The sequence below is a fragment of the Bison bison genome, unplaced genomic scaffold (assembly GCF_000754665.1).
Source record: "Bison bison bison isolate TAMUID 2011002044 unplaced genomic scaffold, Bison_UMD1.0 scf7180017864238, whole genome shotgun sequence".
Classification (NCBI taxonomy): Eukaryota; Metazoa; Chordata; class Mammalia; order Artiodactyla; family Bovidae; genus Bison; species Bison bison.
In genome coordinates this window covers 862,708-874,783 of record NW_011494810.1, presented here as the reverse complement: position 1 = coordinate 874,783, position 12,076 = coordinate 862,708, and the positions used below count along the sequence as shown (strand labels likewise).

The 12,076-nt window shown below is 40.1% G+C and overlaps 1 pseudogene; it reads left to right on the top strand.

The window, feature by feature from the left end:
• Positions 1–1,379: 1,379 nt before the first annotated feature.
• LOC104993390 lies at positions 1,380–9,259 on the top strand (annotated as a pseudogene).
• Positions 9,260–12,076: the final 2,817 nt, after the last annotated feature.

Here is a 12,076-nt window from a genome sequence, read left to right as displayed (position 1 = left end):
CTCCTCTTGGGAGTTCAATGCAACATCTCTCTAATATTTATATAATCAACTGTGAAATGTTGCTAACTTTTATTGGTTACTTCAGCCTCATTCGTAGTTCAATGTGTTTCATTTTTTTTTCAATGTGTTTCATTTTTTGATGAAACTTGCAATTGCTTTACATAAGTTTCTTCAAAAATACTCCAATTTTTTAACTCTGTGCATCAAAGTTGACTTATTTACACATTTTTTATGGATAAATGACAGCGCTTTATAAGAGCTTAAAAGTATCCCACACGGGGGAAAAAAAAAAACAACAGGTGTGAATATGGACTGATTCCAGAGTCTGGGAAATATTTGGCATAGGCAGAGGGTACCTCCTCTAAATAGCTGATGGGTAGGTGTAGCCTTCTGATACTCTTATTTCTACTTTTTATCTTGAGTTACAAATGCACTCAATGAATGAAGAATCCAAAGCTTGTCCAAGAAAAGCTTCTATCCAAGATAGGCAGAGAGAATAGAGACAACATATTGCGTTTTCTAGGGTATTTAGGGCTTCCTTGGTGGCTCAGATGGTAAAGAATCTTCTTGCAATGTGAGAGATCCAGGTTCAATCCCTGGGTCAGGAAGATCCCCTGGAGAAGGGACTATCTAGCCACTCCAGTATTCTTGCCTGGAGAGTTTCGTGGACAGAGGCTACAGCCTATGGGGTCGCAAAGAGTCAGGTATTTAACCGAAAAAAAATTATCTTTTTATTGTCCTTGATAAAATCAATTCTTTTTTTACATCAGTCACATATGTCTTTCACAGGAACTTTGTACTTCTAACAACGGAAATTAACAAGACTTGAATTACCAATAATGCCAAATAAAGCTGAGGCTTAAGGACACTTAAAAATGTCTAAATATTTGATGTTTAAGAAGAGAAGATTGGAAATTTGTCTGTGCTTATGAGCTGATTTGATTAATAGCAATTGGATTGATCTATTTTGAAAACAAGCTATTAGAAACTGAGAAAAAGCTCCTTATGAACTATTTATTATTGAATTAATATTGTTAATTGAATTCAATAATGTGGTTGGTGTATGGGGTTACAGCAAAGTTCCTTATGCTTGAAAATGCCACTGAGATGCTCTTGAAGTCTTTGTTTTTGACCCTCTGGATAACTGTTTTCCACCTTGATATGTATGTGGTCCATTTAAAGACTGGATGCTTCCTCAGGACCTTCTGAAAAGCCCCCAAAACATCTTTGTTTCTCAAGCTATAGATGAATGGATTGAGCATGGGTGTGAGCACAGTGCAAAATACAGACACAGCCTGCTCCTGATCAGGGGTATGAGAAGAACCAGGTGTCATGTACATATAAACACATGGTCCTAGATAAAAGCTTACCACTGTAAGATGGGAGAAGCAGATGGCCAAGGCTTTGCTCCTGCCTTGGGGGGATTTCATATGAAGGACAGTGTGGAAGATGAGCATGTAGGAAGCCATAATAAATCCAAAAGGGATGATGATGAAACAAATGCCCATCACGAAGACCACCACTTCATAGATGGAAGTGTCTTTGCATGAGATCTTCATGATTGCTGGCATCTCACAGAAGAAATGGTGGATTTCTCTGGATCCACAGATAGGCAGGCTCATAGTATAGAATGTGTGGGCTGTGGAAGCTAAAATTCCCCCAGTCCAAGACACTATGACCATTTTCAGACAGACCCCATGGTTTATAATGACTGCGTATCTCAAGGGGTTACAGACAGCCACATATCGGTCATAGGCCATGAGAGTCAAGAGGATACATTCAGCACCCCCAAGAGTAAAAAAGAAAAATACCTGGGTTCCACAGGCTGCCCGAGTGATGTCTTTCCTTCCAGAGAAAAAGTTTACCATCATCTTTGGAACAGTGCTGCTGATGAGGGCCAGGTCTATGAGAGAAAGCTGACTAAGCAGAAAGTACATTGGAGTGTGGAGGCTCAAGTCCATCCATATCAGGAGGAGCAGGAAGAAGTTTCCTGTTACTGCAGCAAGATAAATTAAGATGATAATGTAGATAAGAATACTGACATAGTTCATATTGGGGAAGAGTCCTGAGAGAATAAAATCTGCTGTTAATGTCTCATTTTCTTCTTCCATGGTTGACTGATCTGGTTGAGCTATAAGAAGAAGGAAAGGGAAACAGAAGTAAAATAAAATAAAAGCTTTTGAAAATATTTTTATTGGTCAGGTATTACTGTAATAATATGAGGTAAAAAGTAACTCCACAAATTTCAGTGGCTTATGATAGTAAACATGTGTTTTCTTGCTCCCATGTTTGTAAGTCAGGTGGAGGCATTTTGCTTTAGGATGCCCGTCAAGTACAGATATACTCCACCATAAGTCTCTCACTCTGGGGCTTGCTCTTCTCAAAGAAGATGGCAGGAGCCAAAAAGGGACAAGCAAATTACCTGATTTCCCCTAAGTGAGTGAAGTGAAGTTGCTCAGTAGTGTCTGACTCTTTGTTACCCCATGGACTGTAGCCTACCAGGCTCCTCCATCCATGGGATTTTTCAGGCAAGAGTACTGGAGTGGGTTGCCATTTCCTTCTCCAGGGGATCTTCCTGACCCAGGGATCAAACCTGGGTCTTGGATGGAACCTGGGTCTCCCGTGTTGCAGGCAGATGGCTTTACCCTCTAAGTCACCAGGGATTTCCCCTAAGGGCAGAAGTTAAAGCTGACTCTATTACTTTCTACCATGTTCCACTGACTAAAGTAAGTCACAAGCAGAAACCCAACATCAATATGATGGGGAAGTAAGCTCCACCGACAGCAAAATCTAAAATGATGAGGCATGAAGAGAGAATTAGAAACAATTAATATGACCTATTACATTTCTCAGAATTCCTGCCTCTATCATTCTCAATTTTATGATCTTAATGCTGGGTATTCAGATATTTCATAATTTCTTAGTATCCTATTTAATACGCTCTACTAAGACTCAGTAATAAAGATCTATGGGTTTCCTATGATCACAAACTATTTTCACTATAAAGAATGCCTTGAGGTCATATGTAGCAATTTCTTACATTCATGACTAGACATGCAATAGGTAAATACATAAATTTTTTCTTAGCTCTCCTCTACCTGTGGATCTAGTTACATATATTTATGGAAGAAACCATAGATAAATATGAAATAGAGTATGTCAAAATGAAACTGTTGTCTTGTACTTGAATCTAGGGGGTCATTTTCTAAAACAATATACATTAGCCAAGAAATCAACCAATATAGTCAAAGCTGTGTTCTCCTTTATATTTTTTCATAGAAACTTATATAAACCACATCAAGATAAATTCAGAAATAATAATGAAATTAGATTTCATAAACTCTAAATGAGAAATAAGATTGTGCCTACATTCAAGAGGGAGGATGTTCCTCTCTACAAGTTTATGGAAATAGAAATGGAGAATTTTCTACTCTAAGTAGCTTGAAACAGATTAGAAGCAACTAAGCATGAACTTTAACTTTTATGTCTGTATCACTAGTTACTCAGGTTGTATGTAGGCAGTAAGAAAACTTCAATCTACAAGGGACAAATTTCAAAGGGAAAGCTCTGATTGGGATACGAAAAGCTCTAAGATTTCCCATTTTCCCAACCAATACCACCAAGTACTTCCTGGTGGCAACTGTGATTATGTGTAAATTTCATTTTCATTTTACCACTGAAAATGAAGGTAACACTGACAATTTACTCTTAATGTTGTTTCATTGATGTTTACTAGATTTACTTACTCCTGGGACCCAATAATTGCATTTTCCCATCAGCTGACTACTAAATTTCTAGACAGAAGTTATGGAAAACTCTTACGAACAGTGAGACAAGGAGGTGAAAGTTGAAGAATCAGATGCAAGAGGTGATTTAGTTTAATAAAAATGTTCCTAATGTTTGTTCCATATCCTTAAGTTGCACCCAGTTAATTGAACAAAATATTCCCCTCTGGTTGTTCAAGATGCTACAAAGGACTCTATTAAGTGGAAATACTCCCTTGAAGAGAGGCAAAACAGTAGGTAGAATTATTGGAAGCCAGGCCAGTCTCTTCATTTTACCTTTACTTGTGTACCCACACACACTGGGTTTTCCTCAACACAACATGCTTCCCCCAAAGAAGTGATGCTCCTGGTTACTTCCCCAAGAAGGCTTGTTGTGGGAGACTGGAGCATTTTGTTTTCCATGTACAAGCAATATTTCTGAGATCATATAGACAATTACACATACATTTGATAAAAGTAAGTACTCCAGAGGATCCTTGAGAAAAGTAGGAAACCACAGAGGAAGGGAGTCCCTAGATACCCATTAAACAATTTGTTTTTCTCTATTGCCTTGCATTTTGCTTAAAACAAGACTCTATGTGGGAGGGTGGGCAGGGTAAATCACTTTGTTTATCTGGTATTTTATTATCCTGGGTTGCTTAAATACGTCCCTCATTTTGGCTTCTTATGGAGCCTCATTTATTTGGGTGATTTTCTGACTCATCAACAAGTATGTTCTGTTAAATCTTTATTGAATTGACCTGAACATAGTAAATTTTACCTTTTCCAGTAGCAGCCACATACAGAAGGGATATTTCTCTCACACAGATTCAAAAGGCATTGTCCCTCAGGACAAACATAGCTATTCATCATCATGAAAACTGGCCATCTTGGTTTTCAAATAATTTCTTTCCTAATGGCTTTCCACAAGTGAAATTTAAGTATATTAAAAGAAATAAAGTTTTTTTTTTTTTTTTTTAATATTCACTTGCAAGACCAGGGAATTCCCTGGTGACCCAGTGGCTAAGACTCCATACTCCCTATGCAGGGGGCTCAGGTTCAATCCTTTTTCAGGAACTAGATCCCACACGTCACAACCAAGAGTTCACATGCTGCAACTAAAGATACTGCATGCTGCAACTAAGACCCAATCCAACCAAATAAATAAATAAATAAAAATTTTGAAAATACTCAGTTATATAGAACAACAATGACAAAAATCTCAAAATTTGTATGCAGACACAAAAGACCTGAGTGGCCAAAGCAATCTTGACAGAGAAAAACAGAGCTGGAGGGATCAGGCTCACTGATTTCCAACAATACTACAAAGCTACAGTCATCAAAACAGCATGGTGCTGGCACAAAAACAGAAATATAGATCAATGGAACATAACAAAAAACCCATAAATAAACCCATGAACCTATGGTCAGTTAATCTATGACAAAGACTACACAAGACAAGACTACACAATATTGGAAACATCATCCCTTCAACAAATGGTGCTGGGAAAACTGGACAGTTTTACATGCAAAAAAATGAAATCAGATCATTTTTTAACACCATACACAAAAATAAGCTCATTATAGATTAAAGGCCTAAATATAAGGCCAAACACTATAAAACTTCCAGAAGAAAACACCAGCATAACACTCTCTGACAAATCACAGCAGTATCTTTTTCAATCTGTCTTCCAGAATAATGGAAATAAAAACAAAAATAAATAAATGGGACCTACTTAAACTCAAAAGTTTTTGCACAGCAAAGGAAACAATAAACAAAATGAAAAGACAACCTACAGATTGGGAGAAAATATGTGCAAATGATGTGACTAACAAGGAATTACTCTCTAAAATTTACAAACTGCTCATGATGCTTAACAGCATACAAACAAACTACCTAATCAAAAAATGGACAGGGGGCAGAATCAAGATGGCAATGAGGGAAGACACAGAGTCTGTGTCTCCTCAGGCCTAGGATACTTAGCAGGTGCTGGTGGGGGGCCTCTGGCAGACAGGCTGCAGGAAAAGCCCAGGGGGAAACCTGGTACTGGGTAGGAGGGAATGGGGGAGGCTGAAGTTGGGGGACCAGCAGCTGAGGGGCTGCTGGGGGAAGGGGAGAGATTTGGGCTCAAAAAACTGTTTGGGTGCAGGAGTGGTTTTGGTTCCCTGGGTGCTGGTAGAAACACTTTGGCACAGCCAAAAGGGAGGAATCTCCTGGGATTGGAGGATCCAATGAGGGAAGCCTCTGGGGCTCTCCATCACTCAGCCAGGTTGACTGAGGGGCTGCTGGGGGAGGGGGAGTCATCTGGGTGTCTTTGGGTGCTAGGAGCAACATGATTGCTTGGCCAAGAGAGACCCCTGATGGGATCAGAGGATCCATCGAGGAATCCCTTGTGGTTCCCATTTCACTTGGTCCCAGGGAGCCTTCTGGGGACCCCTGGGCCTCTGAAGCCCCATCTACCTCCAGTTGAGCCCTCACCCCTTTGGGGCACTCTCTACTCTTCAGGGGCTCCTCTACCTGTGTGGGTCCTATGGACATGAGAAGGAGGGAGGAGGTTCCTGTGGAGAGAGGAAAAGGTGGGCCAGCTAGGGGAGGACCTTGCGGGATTCCAGGAACAGATAACTGACTGGTCTTCTCCCACCCGCTCAGCCCTGGGGAGCCTCCTAAGGTCCCCAGGCCACCTTCTCCACCCTTTGGAGCCAACTCCGTCCTCCAGGGCCCCCCTCTACCCTCCAGGCTGCCCTCTGCCTTCTAGTTTCCAACTCCCTCTGGGACCCCTTTTTCCTGGGGCCCCCATCCTCTTTCTAGGGACACCCATCTGGCCTCTGGACTGGGCCAGTTTCTCTTCTGCCCTCCAGGGCCCTCTTCTTCCTTTGAGGCCCTCTTCCTCCCTCCAGGCTGATCCCTCTGCTATCCAGGAGTCTCCCTCCATCCTCCAGGGTCACCCTCTATTCTCTGGTTCCCTCCTCCCTCCAGGGTCCCTCTGCTCTGTGGACCCCTTCACTGCTGCAAACTCCACTGCTGGAAACCTCAGGCCAAACAACTAGTGAGACAGGAGCAGAGACACACCCATCAAAAAAAAAAAAAGAAAGAAAGAAAGAAATGACAAAAAATAGATTACAGATGAAGAATCAAGGTGAAAAACTACAAGACCAAATAAATGAAGAGGGAATAGGCAACCTATCTGAAAAAGAAATTAGAGTAATGATAGTAAAGATGTTTAAAAATATTGAAAATAGAATAGAAAAAATTCAGGAAATATTTAACATATTTAACAAAAACATAAAAGAAATAAAAAGCAAACAGTGATGAACAACACAATCACTGAAATTAAAAATACTCTAGAAGGAATTGATAGCAGAATAACTGAAGCAGAAGAATGATTCCAGTGAACTGGAAGATAGAATGATGGAAATAACTGCTGAGGAGCAGAATAAAGAAAAAAGAATGAAAAGAGACAGTCTAAGAGACTGCTGGCACAATATTAATATTGAATATTAAATTAAATATTAAATCCCTAAGAAAAGGAAAAGTTATGAGAAAATATTTTAGGATATTATAGTCAAAAACTTCCCTAACATGGGAAAGGAAATAACCACCCAAGTCCAGGAAGTCCAGAAAGTCCTGTACAGAATAAATTTAAAGAGAAATGCACCAAGACACATATTAATCAAACTAATCAAAATTAAACACAAAGAAAAACTATTAAAAGCAGCAAAGGAAAAGCAAAAAATAACATACAAAGAATCCCTATGAGGGTAACAGCTGATTTTTCAGCAGAAATTCTGTAGATAAAAAGGGAGTGACAGGATATATTTAAAGTATGAAAGGGGGGGAAATATGTATATATTATATATATAGTCATATATATATTTTATATATATATATATATATAATATAGTCAAGATTACTCTATAGATGTTCAGATAAATTTGAATGGAAGAGTGAGTCTTAATTTTAAAGACCTCGAAGCAGTCAGAGCTCTGACTTGTACTCTGCTAAGGGAAGATTTTGGATTTTCTACTGATATTCCTCCAGAGAGACTGATTTCTACAGTTCCCTTGAGACTCAATTATATTCACTGGGTAGAAGATCTGATCGGTCATCAGAACTGTGACAAAAGTACCCTCCGAAGAGGAATTGACATAGGTACTGGGGCATCCTGCATCTGTCCTTTACTTGGAACAACCTTAAACGGCTGGTATTTCCTTGCAACAGAAGTAGATGATATGTGCTTCAACTACGCAAAGAAGAACGTGGAGCAGAATAACTTACCTGATCTTATAAAAGTGGTTAAAGTACCACAGAAGACACTCCTGATGGATGCTTTTAAAGAAGAATCTGAGATAATTTATGACTTTTGCATGTGCAACCCTCCCTTTTTTGCCAATTGTTTGGACGCCAAGGGAGTAAATTCTTGAAATCCTTGAAGACCCCCACCCAGTTCCATAAATACAGGAGGAATCACAGAGATCATGCCAGAAGGAAGTGAATTAGAGTTTGTTAAAAGGACCATCCATGACAGTTTACAGCTTAAAAAAAGATTAAGATGGTATAGTTGTGTGTTGGGAAAGAAATGCAGCCTGGCTCCTCTGAAGGAAGAACTTCGCATACAAGGGGTTCCTAAAGTCACCTATACTGAATTCTGCTAGGGTCGGACAATGAGATGGGCTTTGGCTTGGAGTTTTTATGATGACGTAACAGTACCATCACCACCCAGTAAGTGAAGAAAACTAGAAAAGCCAAGGAAGCCCATTACGTTTGTAGTCCTGGGGTCTGTGATGAAAGAATTAGCCCTCAAAGCATCATCTCTGGTCCCTGAGATAGTGGAAGGCATCGTGGTTGTGACAACACGGATTGAAAAAATCCTCACTGATCTAAAGGTCCAGCATAAATGAGTTCCCTGTGGAAAGGAGGAAATCAGCTTTTTCCTAATGGCCATAGAAAACTCCTGGATTCACTTAAGGAGGAAGAAAAGAGACTGAGTGAGACAACTGAGAGAAGTGCCCCTAGCTCCCAAGAATGTGATCGAAGCCTTGGAAGAGAAAAAGTCTCCCCCCAGAGTCTGGCAGTAGCCAGGATGTTGCCCAGGGCCCCCAGGAGAGTGACCTGGGGGGCCCTGCTCCACCGGAAGGTGAGTCTGCCACTGTGAGGGGCCACGGCCCCAGCCAGGACTCACTTTCCCAGGAGGAAAACCGAGAACCCACGGAGGATGAAAGGAGTGAGGAAAAGGGGAGCGTGGAGGTTCTGGAAGGTTGTAAAGGCTCTAGTAATGGAGCCCAGGACCATGAGGCTCCTGAGCCCTTCAGCAGCCCAGTATCTGAAAAAGGGAACCATCTCCAAGGAGTGGCTGGACGTTACTTATTCAAGTGTCTGATAAACGTTAAGAAGGAGGTAGATGACACCTTAGTTGAAATGCCCTGGGTTGAAGGCCAGAACAGGGATTTGATGTACTTATATACATAACCAAATTTTCAGACTTGTTGCTAGTTAACTCCAAAATTCTCACACATTTGGGAAAGTTCTATAAAGCAGCTTGTTTTGAAGAGTGGCCTGGTGGGGGTGGAGCAGGGGGAGGAGGGGTGGCAAGCTGAATTCCATCATTAGCCCACTAGTAACATTATGTGGAATTGTCTTAAAAAACCAACAAATGAGTGCATTTTTAAACACCTGCCTCCTTTAAAAAAAAAAAAAAATTACAGGGCATTATAGTATGGTAGTTCAGAGAAAGAATTGTGGTGATCAGCATCAACAAAATGCCATCAGCAAACTCATAAGGGATTTAAACCTGACTTAAGCTGATCACCTTTGGAGAAGGAAATGGCAACCCACTCCAGTATTCTTGCCTGGAGAATCCCAGAGACAGAGGAACCTTTCGGGCTACATAGTCCATGGGGTCGCAAGAGTCAGACACAACTGATTGACTTTGACTTGACTACTCTATAGCCAAGATTACTTCCAACCATAGAACTCTAAAAGGTCAGTTTTCATAATAATCCCCAAAAAAGACAATGGCAAAGAATGTTCAAATTACCATACAATTGCACTCATTTCACATGGGAGCAAGGTAATGCCCCAGAGCCTTTAAGCTAGGCCTCAATGGTACATGAACTGAGAAGTCCAGATGTACAAGCTAGATTTAAAATGGCAGAGGAATCAGAGATGACAATACTCATCGAAACATAGAGAAAGCAAAGGAATTTCAGAAAAACATCTACTTTCTGCTACACTGACTATAATACTAAGGCCTCTGATTGTGTGATCGCAACAAACTTGAAAGTTCTTAGAGATGGAAACATCAGACCACCTTACCTGTCTCCTGAGAAACCCGTATGCAAGGCAAAAAACAAGTTAGAACCAGACATGGAACAATGGGTTGGTTCAAAATTGAGAAAGGAGTACATCAAGGCTCTATATTGTCATCCTGTTTATTTAACATCATGCAGAATGCAGGTTGAATGAACCACAAGCTGGAATGGAGATTGCCAGAAGAAATATCAACAACCTTGGATATGCAGATGATACCACTCTAATGACTGAAAGCAAAGAGGAAGTAAAGACCCTCTTGATGAGGGTGAAAGAAAAGAGTGAAAAGGCTGGCTTAAAACTCAACCTTCAAAAAACTAAGATCATGGCATTCAGTCCTATAGCTTCATGGCAAATAGACACATGGCAAAAAGACTCTAATGCTGGGAAAGATAGAGGGCAGGAGGAAAAGGGGGTGACAGAGGATAAGATGGTTGGATAGCATCACCAACTCAATAAGCATGAGTTTGAATAACTCCAGGAGATAGTTAAGTACAGGGAAGCCTGGCATACTGCAGTCCATGGGGTTTCAGGGAGTCGGTTGTGACTTGTTGACTGAACAGCGAGATTACTCTATCCAGTAAGGATCTCATTAAGATTTGATGGTGAAATCAAAAGCTTTATAGACAAATAAAAGCTAAGAGAATTCAGCTCCACCAAATCAGCTTTACAATAGATACTAAAGGAACTTTTCTAGCAAGAAGCATAAGAGAAAAAAAGTTCAACAAAAACACACCCTAAACAACTAAGAAAATAGCAATCAGATCAGATCAGATCAGTTGCTCAGTCGTGTCCGACTCTTTGCGACCCCATGAATCGCAGCACGCCAGGCCTCCCTGTCCATCATCAACTCCTGGAGGTCACCCAGACTCACATCCATCGAGTCAGTGATGCCATCCAGCCATCTCATCCTCTGTCGTCCCCTTTTCCTCCTGCCCAAAATCCCTCCCAGCATCAGAGTCTTTTCCAGTGAGTCAACTCTTTGCATGAGGTGGCCAAAGTACTGGAGTTTCAGCTTTAGCATCATTCCTTCCAAAGAAATCCCAGGGCTGATCTCCTTCAGAATGGACTGGTTGGATCTCCTTGCAACCAAATCCTATGGAATTCAGCAAAAGCAGTTCTAAGAAAGAGGTTTATAGCAATACAAGCCTACCTCAAGCAATGAAAAAACCATCAAATAAACAACTTAACTACAGCTAAACCAACTAGAAAAAGAACCAAAAAAAAAAAAAAAGCCACAGGTAGCAGAAGAAAAGAAATAATAAAGATTAGAACAGAAATAAATGAAAGAGAAATGAAGGAAAAAATAGCAAAGATCAGTAAAAGTAAAAACTGGCTCTTTGACAAGATAAAATTGACAGACCACTAGCCAGACTTGTTAAGAAAAATAAAAACTCAAATCAATAAAATTAGAAACAAAAAAGGAGAAGTTACAACAGACAGCTCAGAAATACAAAAGATCATAAGAGACTACTATGAGCAACTATATGCCAATAAAATGGACAAACTGGAAGAAATGGATAAGTTCTTAGAAAAGTACAATCTCATAATACTGAACCAGGAAGAAATAGAAGTGATCAGACCATTCATAAGCACCAAAATCAAAACTGTAATAAAAAAATCTTTCAACAAACAAAAGTCCAGGGCAAGATGGTTTCCCAGGTGAAATCTACCAAAGTTTACAGAATAGCTAACACCTATCCTGCTCAAACTCTTCCAGAAAATTGCAGAGGAAGGAAATCTTCCAAACTCCTTCTATGAGGCCTCCATCCCTTTGATACCAAAACAAGACAAAGATAACACCAAAAAAGAAAATTAGAGGCCAATATCACTGATGAATGTAGACGTAAATATCTTCAACAAAATTCTAGCAAAGAGAATCCAACAACACATTAAAATGATCGTACACTGTGATTAAGTAGAATTTACCCCAGTGATGCCAGGATTCTTTAACATATGCAAATCATTCAATGTGATACAACATGTCAACAAACTGAAAGATAGA